The following is a 7,103-nucleotide window of genomic DNA, read 5'->3' as shown; positions in this document are numbered from 1 at the left end:
TGAGGCATAGGAAGTTTCACTTAAACACGAGGAGGAATTTTTTCACAGTGAGGGTGACAGAACACTGGAACAGGCTGCCCAGGGGGTTGTGGAGTCTCCCTCTCTGGAGATATTCAAAACCCGCCTGGACACATTCCTGTGTGATCTGCTATAGGTGATCCTGCTTTGGTAGGTGGGCTGGACTAGATGATTTTTCAAGGTCCCCTCCAGCCCCTGACATTCTGTGATTCTGTGATGGCCATTAAACATGGTCCTGAAGTACCACTTCTACATGTTTTTTGAACATGTTCTGGGATGGTGCCTCTAGCCTATTCCAACACCTGGCCACCCTGAGAGTAAAGAAATTTCCCTAATACCCAATCTAAACCTCCTCTGGTGCAATTTCAGGACATTTCCTATTGCTCTATCACTTGATACTAGGGACAAGGCTGACCCCAAACTCACTACCACCTTCTTTCAGGTAGTTACAGACAGTAATGAAGCCTTACCTCAGCCTCGTCTTCTCCAGACTAAACAATCCCAGTTCCCTCGCATACTCCTCAGAAGACTTTTTCCCTAGAAAAAGGCCCTTCTCTGTCTCTGTGGCCCTTCTCTGGACATGCTCCAGCATCTTAATATCCTCAGTATCTTCTAGTGAGGGGCCCAAAACTGAACACAGTACTTGAGATGTAGCCTCACCAGTGCTGAGCACAGGGGCACAATCACTTTCCTAATCCTGCTGGCAGAGACTTGAGGTTGCATAAGACGAAAAACACTACACTGCAACTGCAGTTCTTTTAAACAGGCCAGAGCTGTGCTGAGCAAGTACTAGAATTGTCGTTGTGTACCTCGGCGATGCCACTGCTGAAAGCATTCTCGTACGCGGCCTGTCAGGCAGTTTCATTACCCGCGGCCACCCAGGGTGCCGCTCAGGGCAGATGCTGTTGCCTCTGCGCACCGCGCAGGCCTCACGGCGCCGCTCGCTTCGGCCACGGCAGCCAGCGCCCGCCGCGGGGCCGCCCGGGCCAGGCTCCTGTCCCTGGTGCTGACGGCAGCCCCAGCCGGGCACCGCCCGCCCTGACAGCGCACAGCTCCCTGCTTCGCCCCGTGAAAGCAGCCGGCACTTCTGCAGGGGCCGAGCTCTTCGAGGGCTTAACCAGCGCAGGGCATCCTCACTGCTGTGCAAATCCCAGGCGACTCGGGTGGGGCATGGAAGGGTTCCAGTGCTTCAGCGCTTAAGAATGGACTTTTTTCTTAACACACTCCTAGAGCAGCGCCTCTGTCTCTGCACTGAGCAAACACCGTCTTACTGAGAGATATCCTCAGGAGCATAAATACGGTAGGGCTGCTGACGAGTGGGAGGTGTGTGGTGGGTAGCTTGGCTCTTGACAAACTCAGCAATTACACCAAGTCACCATGAAGCAAAGCACCCAAAATCCAGGTGTGTAACAGCATCGGAAGTGAGGAGGAAGTTGTTCACCATGAGAGTGGTGAGAGGCTGGAATGGGTTGCCCAAGGAGGTGGTTGAGGCCTCATGCCTCGAGGTGCTTAAGGCCAGGCTGGATGAGACTGTGGGCAGCCTGATCTAGAGTAGGGTGTCCCTGCCCATGGCAGGGGGTTGGAACTAGATGATCCTTGGGGTCCCTTCCAACCCTGACTGATTCTGTCATTGTTTATTTTTTTTTTAAATTGTCTTCCAAACCCTTTCTCCACTTGACTTTCCCACTCAGGTGAAGTGAGCATTACCTATCAAAACCAGCAAACTGCTGAGGGGAAAAAACCTTCACTTCCACTATTCATAATGGGAAATCACAATTTTTTTGTGTGTTTTGGAGGTGAGCCAATGGGAAGTGAAGGCTGCAGGCTCCAAGCTCTCACAGCATGATGGCAGCACATGCTACAGAGCTGTCGTTGAGCTGGGCCAGGACATCTGCTTCCCGGCCTTGCCCGCAGGACCGATAGCAGACGAGGAGCGCAACCAGCCTACCACGCCGCCTTCCGGAACATTCCGGGTCCCTCCGTCAGCCCCCTTTCCCCCCCCGCCCCCGCTCATCCCCTTTGCCGCGCCCCCGAGACATACGGACGCTTGGCGCCACCTGGATACCTCCTCCCCTGTCGTTCAGCCGAACCGCTGCCCACAGCTCTGTGTTCCCTTCCTGCTCTGAAACCCGGGCCAAGGAGGTAGCCTCCGTTCACAGACGGATTTACTTTCAGCGCTCGGGCGCAGCAGACCACCATTTCCCAGTCACCGCCCGCGGCGGCAGATCTACCCGCCCTCCTCCTCGCCCGCCAGGCGCCCTCTCGCGGTGGCCCCGGGGAAGCTGCCCCCTCCCTGACGGGCAGTCACTGCTTAGCTCGTTTGCCGGTGGGGGCCGATGGACACCTGTGGTCCGGGCACGTTATGCCCACGCGTGGCAGCTGCGCACGAAATGACCGCGAGCACTTGAAAAGCTCCACCTCGGAGGCAGCGGCGCTTGACTCGCTTCGGGAGCCGGTGGTGTGAGGGCCGCTGCAAACTTGTCCCTTCCTCTCAGCCTCGTCCCAACGGGTGCCCTCTGGCTGCGAGGATGGCGGCGGCGGCGGCACGGCGAGGGGGGGCATGTCCGTGGGCCCGTGTGACCGCAAGCGCCGCCCGCTGAGGGCAGTAGCTGCGACTGCTGCGGGGGCGGGGACCTGCACCCACCGGTCCGGTTAGGAGCCTGGTCGCGGCGGAGCGGCTGTCCCACGCCTGCTGACAGCCGCCCGCCTGCCCTCTCGCCGTGGTTGTGGCGCGGCGCAGTAAAGCGGCGCGTGGCCGGAGGCAGAGTTGCGCTCCCGGTCGGCCTAGAGTTATCGGCTGTGCTGCCGGAGCAAGTGGGCAAGGTGGGTCGCGCCGTGGCGCCGAGGGAACGAGCGGCACCGGCGCCAGAGCGAGGGGAAGAGCTGTGCCACGCAGAGCGGGGCCGTGGGGCGGCCGAGACCGCCCGCCTTTGCCACCGCCCACGGCGCTCCGTCTGCGGAGGAAAAGCAGCTGCCAGCGCTCTGCCGTGCCGAGGTCAGCAGAACGCCTGCCGAGCGCGAAAACGCAGGCGCTACAGTTGCCAAAGCGGCTTGCAAACGACCGCTGTAGAGCGGGAGCCACTTGCTGCGCATACAACTCTCCCTGAAGGTTTAGAGTGTGTGGCTAGTGGGACATGTTATCCCTAAAGCCTTTACTGGGAAAGCAGAAATAAGTAGGTGAGTCGTTTCGCTGAAGTCTGGCTTGGGGAGTCTGCTCAATTTAAGGGTGAATCTTGCACCCTTGTGCACGTGGGCGCATGCCCAGGGGCACACCGCTACATCAGCATGGTGTGGTGATCCTGGAGGAATCTGCAATGTACAAGTTATACTGAGGGCACAGGATCCCTCTCCCAAGCCTTGTACGTTCATTGCAGTGTGCCAAACCGCAGGCTCTTTGGAGGCAAGCCAACATCGTAGTGGCCTGGTGACACTGATGTCATAGCTCAGACGCTGGTCTGTGTGGAGCTGACTGCACACAGCCTCTTTAGCCGATTTTGGATATGGATTAGGGCTTTATTCTCCTGTTTTCTCCTATAAGCATGGTCAATTAGGATCCCCTACAGCAAGACACAGAATACAGTAGTTACAGTGCTGCTATAAACTTTCATGATTTCAGCCTAGTATTGTGAAATAATATTAAAACCACAACAGCAACATATTTTGCAGTCTTTTGTTTGTGATTCAAGTACCCATACTAGAAGCTGAGCCCTGGGTTTTAATCCAGTTGCTGCTGTTGACTTACTGGTCCCCTAAAGCTGGTAACCAAAGTGCTATGGCTACATATGTAAAATAGACATGGTGAAAACAGCAGGTTTTTAGGTGTTCTTTACCTTAAAGAAATTTGATATTTTGGCAAAGTAAATGCCGTAGAAGTGTTAAATACTACATGCTGCAGTAGATGCCTTTAAAAACAATGACCAAAATGCTGGTAAGATGAGAACTTAATAATGTGCCCTTAAGTCCTCTGTAATACAGGAGGAAAAAAAGCCTTTGTAAAGATTCTGGACAGGTACCCTTTCCTCTTCCCTTGTTAGGCGTTCTCTCCACAGGTGTGGTTTCCAGTTTAACATCATTACCAGAAATCTTTAAAACTTTTTGAAGGTCAAGTCTAACTACAGTATTGTGTATACCCAGTCTTTTGTGGTACTGACAAGAGGCCATGATGGGGAAAAAAAAAGATACCTAGTGGGGGGAAAAGGAAATCTAGTAGGAAAAAAAAAGTGTAAAATGCCATTTTTTCTGTAATGGTGAAAGCAGTCATGGTGAAGGATCAAGAGGTGAGAGTAAAGAGCAAATTTGGTTACTCAGTAAGGTGACACTGGCAGCAGCAAACAGCTAAATGGAAAACAGTTTGATCTGTATTTGTGAAAGCATTGTGTTACCGTGAAGGGAGATAGTATTCCATCATTATATTGCTCTAGCATATATCCCCAGCTATGCTATATTCTGTTGGGACTCAGAAACCACATTACTAACAAAGTGTTGACAAGAGCAGAATTTGATCAAGCCATGTGTGACAGAAAAGTTAGCTTCTTAAGAAAAATCAAAGTACAGGACTTAGAAGAGCTTGGTAAAAGGACTAAGAGGAACTCAGAAATACTGAGTGAGAACTTAAGGACTGATTAAATGGATGAAACAAAGCTGTGCATGGAAGTACAGCAGGGATTAGTTCAACTTTATTCAGAGCTCACCAGTGAAGGAAAGGAGATGACAATGAGCTCTTTTGCATTGTAGAATAGTCTTGCTTTGGAAGGGATATTAAACTCATGCTGAACTGGTGGGAAAAATATTTGTTCTTGGTAGTTACTTACCTATACAATTTGACAAGGTAGGAAGGTAGGAATTCAGAGCTAAAAAGCTTTTACATCTACAATGTGTCAGTTTCAAATTCAAAATTTAGTACTGATTATCCAATAGATAGTAGATACATGAAATTTTGTCTTGCAGATTGCAACTATCAGCCTACAAATACAGCTGTTCTTTCATCATTATTCTACATGCATTGTAATTAACACTGGGCTAATTGATTTATTAAAAAAAAACCAAACCAAAACCAAACTCTAGGCCTGCATATGCCAGACATCTGGTTCAAAGTATAAGTTTTCTTCATGCATGTATCTGGGTGAGTTGGTCCTTCATACATTCCCAGTCCATCCACTTTGCACTTCCATTTGTATAAAAGAGTGTAGGTAATCATACTGGGGACAGTGCAAAAGTCCATGGGACAAAAAAATACATGTTTGTCAAAAAGCTGAATGCTGCTTTCTTACACTGCCACTGCCTCAGGTGAGGGAGACTGAAACAAAGGCAGCCAATATTTTGTCTGATTTTTTGTTTGCCTTTTTTTTTTTAGGAATGCCTGTTTGGCTTGTTGAAGACCTTTTTATCAAAGAAGAAATTACAGTTTATTCCTTGTTAGAGCAGGTTTTTCACTTGTGTAAAGAAAACCATATGAGTGTTGAAACCACAACATTGCATGCATCTTGTTACATGTCAAAGATGCAGTCTGTTGCAGATCAAATTCTCAAGCAATCTACTTCTGAAATGCTTAATGAATTATACAATGTTGCTGCAATTGCAGTAATTCAAGGCTGTTCTGTGAGCACAGCTAAAACAATCAATGAGTCATGTGGCCAGCTTTATGAAGTAGTAGCAACTTGAACAACTGGAGTTTCCATTACTTATTTCCTTCCACCTTAACTTAGCCTTGGCACTAGTGTTTTTTTATTTTGTTCACTTAATGGCTATGCACTCCCAAGCATGCAGTTGTAGCTTTCCTGAAGTCAGTTCACTATAATACAACATGGTCTCCTAGCATATGGAAATTTTTTCCACTAGTGTAACGTCACTGATGTCGTTGTGGAAGGATGGCTCTGCTCAGGCTCTGAGATGGCAGCTTTCTCCCTCTGTAGAGCCTGTGTAGCCTGGTACCCATCCAGCTCACTCACAACTGTTCCCATCAGTCATCTGGAGACAGCTCCAGGGGGACCTGGTGAGCTCTGGACAATTCTCTGATATCTGTAGAGAAAATGTCACCCTGTTCCTGAAATATGTTTTTTAAGGTCACTCCTTACACCTGTGACCTCATTTGACTTAGCATACCTTCTGTCTGAAGGGAGGGAATTGTAAGCAAGTCATAGATTTTGGCATAGCTGGAGAATGTAGAGAAGGAGGCAGACCAAGAGAAACAAAATACTGTTATTTGAACAAACAAAAATATTTTTGTAACAATCTAAGAGGCAGCTACATAAAGGGACTAAAACCTCATCTTAAGATCACAAGTTTCTGAAAGCAGGGCAATTGTGTATTATGTATACACAGTTTATTTCATCCTCACATTTTCCAGGAGGTCTTGCTGAGCTTTTTGCTGGTAGCTGTGGTGGCACTGTACCTGCTGCACCGGTCCGGTTCCTGAGTTTGCTATGCATGTTTGGCACCAGTGAGAACACCTGTGTCCCTCACCTTTGCAAAGAGGGCAGGCAGGGTTGAATTGAGTGGATCATCAGCTTCCTTATTTAGAGAATAATTGTATGAAAAGTCTGTAGCAAAGTGAGGCCTATGCTAAGAGTGTTCCCAGTGAGCGAAGCTGTGACTACAGCATGAGCTTCTTTACTGTTTTCACTTCATTGTTGGGCACAGAGCTTTCTCCAGGCAGGCAGTGGGAAAACAAACACGGAAAGGAATGGACTTTGCAAGGCCTGGAGAAAGAAAACTGTGGAATATTGTTGCTCCAAAATGCAGCTGGTAGTGATAGTACAGGCACATGAAGGAGCTGTGATCTTGTTGCATTGAAGGGCAGGACAATGGCATATCCTCTACGCTTGCTTTTTAAAAATTCCAAGCTGTTCATGCAGACACAGACAGAAACCAAAGGAGTAGGAAGAAGTGACCTCAGTTTAATGTTTCATTCAAATGACAGTGCCTCTAATGAGATTACCACCCTGGTTACCCAGCCTGAAGGATCTCACAACTCCTTTCACATGATCTAAACTGATAAGCAAATGGCATGTTACACGTGAAGTTAGGATAGAAGCACATAGAGTTTGATTAAACAGCATTACTCTTTCTCAGTGCTTAGCTCAGTT

General features: G+C 48.9%; 1 protein-coding gene across 2 annotated transcripts in view; it reads left to right on the top strand.

Moving 5' to 3' along the window:
• The first annotated feature begins 2,427 nt into the window (after positions 1-2,427).
• The window catches only part of LDB3 (LIM domain binding 3), a 141,209-nt gene continuing 136,533 nt past the window's right edge, over positions 2,428-7,103 (top strand). Inside the window, exon 1 of one of the 2 annotated variants that reach the window (XM_064145113.1) lies at positions 2,428-3,195. The gene's annotated coding sequence lies outside the window, so the exon portion shown is untranslated. The remainder of the gene's footprint in view (positions 3,196-7,103) is intronic. The other variant, XM_064145112.1, reaches the window with a different exon arrangement.

The sequence above is a fragment of the Pogoniulus pusillus genome, chromosome 6 (genome assembly GCF_015220805.1).
Source record: "Pogoniulus pusillus isolate bPogPus1 chromosome 6, bPogPus1.pri, whole genome shotgun sequence".
Lineage (NCBI taxonomy): Eukaryota > Metazoa > Chordata > Aves > Piciformes > Lybiidae > Pogoniulus > Pogoniulus pusillus.
The sequence above is the reverse complement of the archived record's forward strand: the minus strand, read 5'-3'. Positions and strand labels throughout refer to the sequence as shown.